At 55.4% G+C, this 11,499-nt stretch overlaps 1 protein-coding gene across 6 annotated transcripts in view; it reads right to left on the reverse strand.

Moving 5' to 3' along the window:
- Positions 1 to 10,441, reverse strand: part of CDON (cell adhesion associated, oncogene regulated) — a 61,680-nt gene extending 51,239 nt beyond the window's left edge. For 2 of the 6 annotated variants that reach the window (XM_074560992.1, XM_074560985.1), the window contains exon 1: positions 4,295 to 4,477. The gene's annotated coding sequence lies outside the window, so the exon portion shown is untranslated. Of the gene's footprint in view, positions 1 to 2,354; positions 2,529 to 2,982; positions 4,265 to 4,294; positions 4,478 to 9,505 lie in introns of those variants that run through there. The other 4 variants (XM_074560988.1, XM_074560986.1, XM_074560987.1 and 1 more) reach the window with 4 other exon arrangements.
- Between the last annotated feature and the right edge of the window lie 1,058 nt (positions 10,442 to 11,499).

An 11,499-nucleotide genomic window follows, 5' to 3' on the forward strand; every position in this document is an offset into this window, starting at 1 on the left:
TTTTTTTTTTTATTATTATTTTTTTCCCTTTGGAAGGGTTAGCTGGAGTCACTCCCCTGCGGCTGCTCCGCCGCCGGATTCCCACAGCGGGGATGAGGCAGGAACGTACCTGCCACCTCCTGCAGCAGCGAGTCCTCGACTGAGCTGTAACGTGAAACGGCGCCCAAGCAGCCAGGGAATGGGGGGAAAAAGAAAAAAAAAAAAACCATAAAAAAAAAAATAGAGTCCCACCTGGCTAGAAGAGCTCCGAGACATCTCATAGGTACGGGAAATGGGAAAACAACCCACCTTGCATGATTATTTTCCCTCCTGTTGAAAGACAGGAGATATTTCTCGCGTAGAAAGAGCAAGCAGGGGCTTAATGGAAAAGACAGGTGGTCTGGATGCACAAGTCTCAATCCCTGGTAGGGCTGAACAAGCAGTTTGCCCTGAAGTGATAACTGTCACCGGAGAGTCATCATCCGCAGCGGAAAGGGAGAAGCGAGCTGGGGAAACCGAGTGGGAAAACTGACACACGCCACCCTGGAAGTTGTACTGAGCCATCTACCAAGGAAATTACTGGAAGAACACTCAAGTAGTTAAAAAAAAAATAAAAAATAGATATATACAGACACACAGAGGAAACTGTCTATTCTAACAGTTCTTGGGTAGCTGGAGACCTCTCGTTAGCTCAAGTAATACAGCAAAGAGTTTTTTTGCTTGAGGACCTTTGCCAAGGACAAACGCTATCCCAGAGCGAACGACGCGGGCAAAGGGGACGCACAATACCAGGGCTTGCTTGGGGAGGCCACCAGGAGAGCATCAGGCAAGTAGGAAAGGGAACACACCTGGAAACAGACTGAGTACCAGCTCACCCCTGAGCAAGCTAGATCAAAATAGCCAAAAAAAAAAAAAAAAAAAGCACGCAGAGAATACCATTTGTACCAGCTTTAGCAGTTGGGCTTGCAAAACAAGCTGGAAATCCCCATTTGAAGAGGAAATTTGACCAATTCCGCTTCATACAAGATTTAAAGTCTTTAACCAAGATTTTTAAGCTCCATAAGGCAGCGTTTTTCATCAGTCTCCCCCCACTTGCAGACAGGGATTGGCTCAGAAGCTCCCCGTCCCCCTGGAACACTGAGGAAAACCAGAAAACCAACAGAAAAACAAGTGGGGAAAGCGGTGTGACTCAGCTGGAGGGAGCCACTCACCAGTCAACAGATCATAAGCAAAGCAACAGACAAAAAACTGACTCTACATATAAAGGTCAAGTTTACAGTATCAATTAATTCATACAAATTAGACGTTGCCTAACAAAAGGCGTCAGGCAGGTTTCTGAGCTGCGTGCAGCGCGCCGATTAAAGCGATTCCATATAAAACGTTATCTGAAATACCAGATCTCCACAGGTTTGTGGGCGAAGACTCGCTCAGACTCGGGGCTTCTGGTGCCAAACCAGACGTTTCGAAGCCTCGCCTGAACCAAGTTCACCACCAACGCCACGCGCAGCTCGAGCGGCCACCAAATTCATTTCGGCGGTCTCGGTAACGACCAAGGGCTTCGTTAGGCAAAGCAGGTCTGCTCAGGGATAGGCAGAGGAGGATTTATGAGATGACGAACACCGGTACGGCTGTGCGCTCGGGCCAGCGAATCAATTGCTGTGCTTCACAATTTCCACATCTGCAGAAGCCGTCTTTAAACAAGCCCGTGTATTTTTAAGCTCTGACAGTTAAAATCCTCAAGTGACATCACCTGAAGTTGGAGCACAGCTGCCTTATTCCTCCGGCACGCCAGCGAGCCAAAGTAAGCATGAGCCTCAGTTTATAGGCTTACAGCACACCTCCAGATAATGAAAGCGCTGCTGGGATTTGCCCCGTAGCAGAGTCAGGCCTCTCCTTACGCCTTTTTTTCCCCCCCCACCACCACCTCTTGGGTCTTGGGGCAAGAAACACGAAGTTTAGTCCCAGCACATCCCAGCAAGCCAGCAGAGGGAGCACGCAGGAATCCCAGCCTCCAGAAGGCAAAAAGAACCATGAGCGCCAGGTAGAGCTGGCGGCCCACCAAACCCCAGCGCTCGCAAAAGGATGAAAAGTAACCAAAATTGCACGAGGGACGGCAAAAAAACCAAAACACACACACACACACACCCCCCCCCCGCCAACCTGCTGCACCGAGGCCGCCCCGCGCGGGCACGAGCACGGCTGTTTACAAGCTCTCAGGGCAGCTTAAGGGTGTAAATCGCCTTAATCCGAGCAACAAAGCTATCGCGCTCATCCTTGGGTGAATTACTAATCCCTCGCACTAGAGCGGTTCCCCCTCAGAGGTGGGGGAAAGGAAAAAAAAAAAAAAAAACCACAACAAAAAAACCAAAACAAACCTTTTCACATTAATCCAGCAGGTAAAGCAGTGGATCCCCTCTCGGCACGTCTATCTGCGAGCCCGGCTTTAAATAACTGAATAGTTTTGAGCGACAGTCACCACTTTCTTACGGCCGCTTCGCAAGCCCGCGGGTTTTCCTGGGCTACAGACCGAGCCAGTCGGAGCGTTCCCTCTTGTTTCGGAGAAGGGATTAAAAGGAAAATGTTATCAAGGCCTCCCCACAGGACAGGCTCGCAACTGCTTTAAAAAAAAAAAAAAAAGCCGGGGTTTGGTTTCAACGCGTTGGACTCACGCACGGGGCGCTGGCCGCCTCTTTTAGCTTGGCGGAACAAAAGCACGCTGGTTGTAATTAGGGCATATAATATCAAGTTTAACAGAAAAGCGTTAAGAAATCAGGCCGCGAAGCGTTTACCGCAACTTCGAGGCGAGAACTTTTGGAATATAGCGACGCGACGCAGCGGGCCGTTGCCCCCAGCAACTGCTATCACAAGAGCACTTTTTCCCCCCCTGAAAGAAGTCCATCCCATAAATCGCAACTGTCAAAACACCGGAGTGGTGGGAGATGAGCAGGAAAAGCCAGCCGGCTCCACGCAGCTCGGCTCGAAGCCGCGGCGCGACGGGATTACCTGCTTTGTTCAAAGAGAGCGGCGGGCCACGAAGGACGAAACCCCCCCGCGAGTAAGAGCTTACGCGCTCCCGGTAACCCCCGTGACCAGCGGCTGCGGAGCGACAACCCTGGCGTTTGGGTCAGTAAATTGTATTTCTGGTGCACGTGTGAAAGATACAACTCACTGAGTAAACACCCCTTCAGAGCTGACAGTTTTACAGCCGCAGGCTCGGCTACTCCTTCTCAGAAACCTCCTCGCGCATCGACGCAGCGAATCATTTGGGGAAAGCAGTAAAAAAAAAAGAAGAAGGAGGGAAAAAAAAAAAAAAGCTACATAAAGCCATCACATTTACCCGTGCGCCAATCCTTTAAAAAGTTACGAGGCAGGGGCAACATAAACATCGCCTGTTTTCTGCCTCACAGCTGAAAGCTGCGGGTCAGGTCTGAAAAAACGCTTCCCTTTAGGTTTAAAAACATCAATATCGGAGGCATGCAACAGTCGCCTGGAAAGTTCCTTCGTTAAAACTCAGCAACTGTGTAATTTTTTTTTTTTTTTCCCCCTGGCAGAGAGGCAGACAAAGCAAGCGAAAGTAACCTGGAATTCAAGGGCTTGAAGGATGGAGGCACCTTGATGCAGAAAAAAAAAGAAAAAGAAGTAAAAAAAATAATAATAATCAGAGTTAAGATGCCAGGGTGCTCTACAGCCGGAGTCCTGGAGCATCCCACGCCAGCGCCTGCTCCAGGGGCTGCCCTTCGCCCGCTCCGATGGCGGAGAAAAGCCACCTTACGGATTAAAAACCAGCGCGGAGATTATCAGTTTTATAGACGGTTAGAAGAGGCTGGACGCGACCCCAAGCCCACCCCCTGCCTTCGAACATCTCCATGACAAATAGAGCCGAGCCGGAGCGGCGAAACAAGAGCGTAAATCAGTAACAGACCGGCGGCGCAGAAATTGCGCTCGGAGGGATTTATATTTTTTCCCAACTCACCACGGCCCTCGCCGCAGAGGGGGAGAAACGGTTAAAAAAAAAAAAAAAAAAAGAGCCTCGGGGGACAGAAAAAGTGAAAAAATAAAAAAAAAAAAAATAAGGAGTCGGACGGTTGGAATAAAGGAGCGCGACGAGCCCCTCCGGCCGTGCCTCACGCCTTCCCGCCTCCGCCTCCCCTCAGGTGCCGCCGGACGGGGCTCTGCCTCCCCGGCGTCCCCCCTCCTCCCGCCCCCGGCAGCCTGACAGGAGCCGCCGGGATCCCGCCGAGCCGCCACCTGCGGCCGCCTCCCGTCCCCTCCGCCCGCTCGCCCCCTCAGCCGGCGGGAAGCGGCCGCCCTTTACCTCCCAGCGGCGGCGGCCGGTCCCGGTCCCGCTCGGCGGCGGCTCCCCAGGACATTCCAGGCTGGGGAGGGCGACCCGGCGGGCGGGAGCCGCCATCCAACGCCGCCCGGCCGCGCCGCTTATCTCTCACCACCGCCCCCCAACTCCCCTCCCCGCCCCGGCTCCCACCGGCGCCCCGTGTCGGAGGAGGCGGCGGCGGCGGCGGCTCCTCCCCGCCCCGCCCCGCGGAGCGTACCAAGGGCCGCCGCGGGGGGGGGGGGGGCGGGCCCGGCGGAGGGGAACGGGGATCCGCGGCGGGGGGAGAGGCGGGGGGGAGCTGGCGGCACCGGGCGCCCTTCCAGCGCGCAGCCACACACCCTGCACCCGTAGAATCACGGAACGGTTGGGGTTGGGAGGGACCTTGAAGACCGCCCGGTGCCACCCCCCTGCCCTGGGCAGGGACACCTCCCACCAGCCCAGGTTGCTCCAAGCCCCGGCCAACCTGGCCTTGAACCCCTCCAGGGATGGGGCAGCCACAGCTTCTCTGGGCAACCTGGGCCAGGGGCTCACCACCCTCACAGCCAAGAATTTCTTCCCAATATCCCATCTCAATCTCCCCTCTTCCAGTTTGAAGCCATCACCCCTCATCCTATCCCTCTAGTCCCTGCTCCAGAGTCCCTCCCCAGCTTTCCTGGAGCCCCTTGAGGGACTGGAAGGGGCTGGAAGGTCTCCCCGGAGCCTTCTCTTCCCCAGGCTGAACCCCCCCAGCTCTCTCAGCCTGTCCCCACAGCAGAGGGGCTCCAGCCCTCCCAGCATCTCCGGGGCCTCCTCTGGCCCCATGCGCCGTGCGACCGTGCACCCTTGCAACCATCCGCCATGCCCCCTTGCGAGCACACGCCGTGGAACCGCGCACGGTTGTGACCCTGCGCCGCGCGACCACGCACCCGCGCAACACCCTCCTTTGCACCCCCGCACCCCGGCGACCATCCGCCCTTGCACCCTCAACAGCCGCAACCGCGCGCCCTCGCAACCACGTGCCCCCGCACCCCTGCGACCGCACACCACGCGCGGCTGACGGGCCGCTCGCTTGCGGCGTGTAGCGCGTGCGCTCCCCTGGGCCACGCGGCAGGCGGGCTCGCTCGGCCCCTTGCCCCCCTGCTTGCCACGGCCGGGCGGCTCGCTGGCACCGTGCCCGTTGCGGCCCCCTCGCAACCCAGGGACTGCCGGCCCGAGGGCAACCCGGCGGAGAGGCAAGGAATGCTGCGGCTCCCTCCGCAGCTCCGGCTTTTATTCCAGAGGGCAGGAAACGCGCTGCCCGCGCGCTCCGTGCGGGATCTCCCGCCAGGGAACGCCGCCGAGAAACCCCTTGGTGGGGCAAAAGGGGGCTGAAAACGGTCAAAAAGGGGGTTTATCGCCACTTGGATCGCGACGCATCCGGGACGCTCCCCTCGTTTGCGGCGTAATTTAGTATTAACGGCTTGCCAAGTCACCCCACGTTAGACCTCATCGGCAGGATTAAAAATGTCACACCTTGCCCTGCACCCAGACCCTCACTGCTTCCCCAGCCCTTTCCGAAAGGCCCAAAATACGCCCCAAATGCCTCAGTTTGGGGGAATTTACTAAATTTTGGTCGCATCTGCGTGTGGAGGTTGAGCTGGAAAGGGATTTATCCCGAGGAGGGTTTCGCGTAGAAAGGCTTCATCAGCACGTGGAGTGGGCCGGAAAGAAACACAGCTCCTGTGTTTAAAAGGAAAAGAAAAAAAGGCTTTTTTTTTTTTCCAAAAAAAAGAAAAAACCACCATTGGAACAAAGTTTCTTGGGTTTTGGGCAAACCTGCAAACCTACCCTGTGTTTACCAGCCCTAATTTTATCCCTCAGGAGGTTTCCTGTAGGACGTCATTATTTCCACAAGTGTAAAAGGGGAATAAAAATAAAGAAAACGAGGACTAGAAACGTCCTCGGCGGATTAAAAATCCCTTTTAATCCAAAGAAAACGCCCCAAAACCAAAGCGAAAGCGGGTTTGGCTCGGACGGGGAGTTAAATCCCTTGATTCGTCGTGGCCACCAGAAAAGCCGAGGACTTGAGGATCCTTCTCATTGCGGAAGCGAGATGGCCAAGCTTGGGTTTTGGGGGTAAAAATCATCAAAATCGAGACTATAACGATGGGCTTTCGCAGGACGGGGATGCTGCCAAATCACGTTTCCTCCCCGTACAATTTTCGGGGCATTTTATTCCCCTCCAAATCCCCTCCTCGGGCGCTATTTGCATGAGAATACCCTCTTTGGGGGCGGGGAGGGGGGGGGGAACTGCTGCTTAATTAGAGAACAGCAATCGCTTTAATTAGCATGTCTCCATGCTCCCTGCTATTTTGCATGGATTCAAATGAGATGCTCATTAGGGAGCAGGCGCCCGGACAAGCTACGCCCTTTAGCCGAGCGCTAACCCAATTAACCTTGACGAGGCACAACCGTGCCGGGGCTTTGGCCAGCGCCGGGCTTCGTGCCCGTGCCAGGAGGTGCCGAACCCCTCGCGGCGACCTGCTCCCTTCGACCCGCTCGCTGTGACCCACGCGCTTCGGCACGCTGTGACGCGCTCGCCAGCAGGCCCGGTCTTGCCGACGGCGAGAAGGCTTCGGCCTTCGCCGGGATTTCGGCTTTGCGATGGCGTGGTTCCTTCCTTGCAAGGTTTCCTTCCTTCCCAGATTTTCCTCCTTGCAAGGTTTTCCTTCTTGAGAGGTTTCCTTCCTCGCAAGGTTTTCCTCCTCGCAAGGTTTCCATCATTGCAAGGTTTCCATCATCACAAGGTTTCCATCATCGCAAGGTTTTCCTCCTCGCAAGGTTTCCATCATCGCAAAGTTTTCCTCCTCGCAAGGTTTTCCTCCATGTGAGGTTTCCATCCTCACAAGGTTTCCTTCCTCACAAGGTTTTCCTCCTCGCAAGGTTTTCCGCCTCGCAAGGTTTTCCTCCATGTGAGGTTTCCATCCTCACAAGGTTTCCTTCCTCACAAGGTTTCCTTCCTCGCAAGGTTTCCATCATCACAAGGTTTTTCCTCCTTGCAAGATTTCCTTTCTCCCAAGGTTTCCTTCTTCCCAAGGTTTTCCTCCTCTCAAGGTTTCCATCATCGCAAGGTTTCCTTCTTTGCAAAGTTTCTCGCTTCGCAAGGTTTTCCTCCTCGCAAGGTTTCCCTCCACGTGAGGTTTCCTTCCTCACAAGGTTTTCCTCATTGCATGGTTTCCCTTCCTTGCAAAGTTTTTCCTCCTCGCAAGATTTTCTTCCTCCCGAGGTTTCCTTCCTCGCAAGGTTTTCCTCCATCTGAGGTTTTTTCCTCCATTTGAGGTTTTCCTCCTCGCAAGGTTTTCCTCCTCGCAAGTTTTTCTTCCTCACAAGGTTTCCTTCCTCGCAAGGTTCCCATCGTTGCAAGGTTTTTCCTCCTCGCAAGATTTCCTTCCTCCTGAGGTTTCCTTCCTTGCAAGATTTTCCTCCCTGGGAGGTTTTCCTCTGTCCAAAGTTGTTCCTCCCCGCACGGTTCCCTTCCTCGCAAGCTTTTCCTCCTTTTCCTTTCCCCCTCGCTGCTGGGATTTGGGATCAGAAATGGGGGGGACGCCCCCAAGAGCCCCCCTCCCTCCCTGGGGACCCTCAGGCCCTCCCCGCGCCCCTTCCCCGCGTGTCCCCGGCACCGTCGCAGGCGGACGCAGGGGAGGCAAGGAGCAGGACAACGCGCTCGGAGCAGGAGCGCTGGGATCCGGGAGTCTCTTTTGTTTCTACGTGCCGGCGTGTTCGCAGTGAGATGATTTTTTTTTGTTTGTTTGTTTTTTATTTTTGTTTTTGTTTGTTTGATTGTTTGGTTGTTTGGTTTTTGTTATTTCTCCTGCTCCGTAATCCCATCGTCTTGTCACGGTTCCCCAGGAAGCGGGGCTGCCCCGAACAAAGCCCCCGGAGCATCCCGGCTTCCCGGAGGGGGTTTTGCAGCTGCGCCTCGGAGCGTGACCGATCGGGAATGAGCCTTTGCAGCGCGTCTAATGCCGTTTGGACAGGGAGCCTTTCATCCGCTCGTGGGAGCGGGGCCCCGGCATTGAGCCGGCAGCTCCTCGCGCTCCGGCCCTCAGCGCTCCCAACCCGGCGGGAGCCATCCGGCACCGCCGCAGCGGCGTTGGGCTGAGCGAGGTGCAGACCGGGGTCCTCTCCTTGCTGCGGGTTTGGGGAGGGGGAAGGCGGTGGGCGCACAGACCGGGAGCAGCGGCCGGGGGCTGAGGCTGGGAGACGCTCTCCATCGCCATGGACTGGGCACCGTCACCCCATCCTGGGTTCCATGGGGTTCCTTGTCCCAGTCCCCATCGCCCACATCCCCAGCAGGTACCTCATCCTGGTCCCCATCACCCTGTCTCCAGCAGGCATCTCGTCTGGGTCCCGTTGCCCCATCCCCATCAGGTGCCTCCTCCCAGTCCCCATCACTTTGTCCTGGTTTCTGCCACACCGTCCCAGCCCCCATCGCCTCGTCGCAGTCCCCATCACCCCGTCCCCGCCAGGGACCTCATCCTGGTCCCCACTGCTCTGTTCCCAGCATGTACCTTGTCCTGGTACCCATCACCCCATCCCCGCCAGGTATCTCATCCTGATCCACATCACCCCGTCCCCACCAGGTATCTCATCCTGGTCCACATCACTCCATCCCCACCAGGTACCTTGTCCCCGTTCCCATCATCCTGCCTCCAGCAGGCACCTTGTCCCAGACCTCATTGCCCCATCCCCAGCAGATACCTCACCCTGGTCCTCACCCTGTCCCCAGCAGGTACCTTGTCCAGGTCCCCATCACCCTGTCTCCAGCAGGCACCTCATACAGGTGCCATCGCCCCATCCCCGTCCTCCCCATAGATTCCTTGTCCTGGTTCCTATCACCTTGTCCTCGTCCCCATCACCTCACCCCAGTCCCCGTCAGGTGTCTTGTCGCAGTCCTCATCACCTTGTCCTGGATCCCACCACCCCATGCCAGTCCCCGTCAGGTACCTCATCCCAGTCCCCATCACCTTGTCCCAGTCCCCACTCGGTACCTTCGCCTGGTCCCCATCACCCCGTCCTGTCCCCAGCAGACACCTCATCTCCCCACCCTGCTCCCCCCATGGGGCTGGCCCGGCTCCCCCCAGGCTGCCCCATTGCCCATCGACATCCGAGGATGTCCAGGGAGGGAAGGGAAGGGGCCAGTGGGTGCCAGCCGGCTGCCTGGTGCCCCCCTACCTTGGTGACGGAGGTAGTGTTGGGTGGCACCAGCTACTGAACGTGCTCTGCAGTGCAGCGGGCACTTGGGTGAGTGGGGAAACCGAGGCACGGAGCAGGAACAGGTGGGGGAGCCGGTGGCAAGTTGTACGGGCGCAAAGGCTGGAGGGACATCAGGCTGGAGCTCACGTGGGCACACACCTCACCTGGGAAGAGAAGATGAAGGAGAAGAGAAGATGAAGACGAAGAGAAGATGAAGACGAAGAGAAAATGAAGACGAAGAGAAAATGAAGACGAAGAGAAGATGAAGAGATGAGAAGAGGCAAGACAAGATGAAGATGATGAGGAGAGAAGATGAAGAGAGGAGAGACAAGGCAAGATGAGACAACAGAAGGAGATGAAAAGGGGAGGAGGGGGAGAAGGACAAGTAGAGGAAGAGGAGGAGAAGGAGGACAAGAACAAGGATGAGAAGGACAAGGAAGATGAGAAGAAGAAGGAAGGAGAAGGAGGAGAAGGAGAAGGAGAAGGAGGAGGAGGAGGAGGAGAAGGAGGAGGAGGAGGAGAAGGAGAAGGAGAAGGAGGAGGAGAAGGAGAAGGAGGAGGAGGAGAAGGAGGAGGAGAAGAGCTGTTGGCTCCAGAGAAGACGTATCTCCCCGTGAGCGTTGCCAGCCCATCACTTCAGGGGTCGGACAGGTTTTTTTGTTGGTTTATTTTTCCCCCAGTGAAAAGTGGCTTTTTGACCCGAACACACATTTTCATAGAGAAGGTTTATTTTGGCTGAAAGCCTTTTTTTTTTTTTCCCCCTATTAAAAAGAAAAATGGCAAGGCTGGTAGGAAGGGTCACTTCTGTAAAAGTTTTTTTTCTTTCAAAAAAAAAAAAAAATTGGCTTTTTTTTTTTTTCCATCAGAAATACCTCGGTGGGAGGCTTGGGGAGTGAATCATTCCCGAAATCCCCTGTCCCACACCGTGCCTGGTCCTGCCCGGCTTTATCATCTCTCCCTGCAGCGAACGCCCAGCGACAGCAAAAAAAAAAATAAATAGAATTATTAGAAAAATACTCTTTTTTCTGTAATTTTTATGGTCGACCAGAGGACGTTTTTGCCCCGTTTTCTTACGTTTTGGTCATTTTAACCCCACAGAGCCGCTCTGGCGCTGGGTCCAAAAATTGCCTCGATCTTTAGGAAGGAGCAAAGACTGGCCCCATGCAGGTGTTGAGTTTCTCAGGCCGTTGGGGTTACCTCCAAGAGGAACCTGGACCTGCTGGGGGTGGGACAGACCTCACTGCACCCCCTTGGTAGGTTCTGGGGGTGATAAGAGGTCTTCACGGTCTTCAGGACCTTCCCAGCTCCCTTCTGCCCTAAGCCAGAGCTGGGCTGAACTTCACTGCAGGTTGTCTTCAACCATGGATGAACCTCTGGATGATGTTGCAGATAGCTTGTCTCCCTGTCTTCTGGATGGACACATGGTGTATGTAGCTTGTCTTCAACCATGTCTCCTGGGTGGACCTCAGGCCGATGTTGCAGGTAGCTTCTCTTCAACCATGTCTCCTGGGTGGACCTTGGGCCCATGGTGCAGGTAGCTTGTCCCCAGCCTTGTCGCCTGGATGGACCTCAGCATGATATTGCAGGTAGTTTCTCCCTGATCATGTCTCCAGCCCCATAATCTGGATGAACGTCTGACTGGTGTTGCACATAGTTTGTCTCCAGTCCTATTCCAAGTCTTATTTCCTGCGTGGACCTCAGACCAACATAGGTGGCTTCTCCCTGCAGTTTCCAGCCCCGTCTCCTTTATGGCCCTCAGATCAACATTACAGGTAGGTCTTCTCCAGCCCTGTCTCTAGCCCCATCTCCCGGATGGACCCTGAACCTACACTGCAGGTAGCTTATCTCCAGCCCTACTTCCAGCCTCATCTCCTGGTTGGACCTCAGACCTATGCTGTATTTAGCTTCTCCTCAACTCCATCTCCAGCCCAGCGTCTTGGCTAGTCCTCAAACTGATGTTGTAAGTTGCTTGT

This window comes from Larus michahellis, chromosome 17 (genome assembly GCF_964199755.1).
Source record: "Larus michahellis chromosome 17, bLarMic1.1, whole genome shotgun sequence".
Lineage (NCBI taxonomy): Eukaryota > Metazoa > Chordata > Aves > Charadriiformes > Laridae > Larus > Larus michahellis.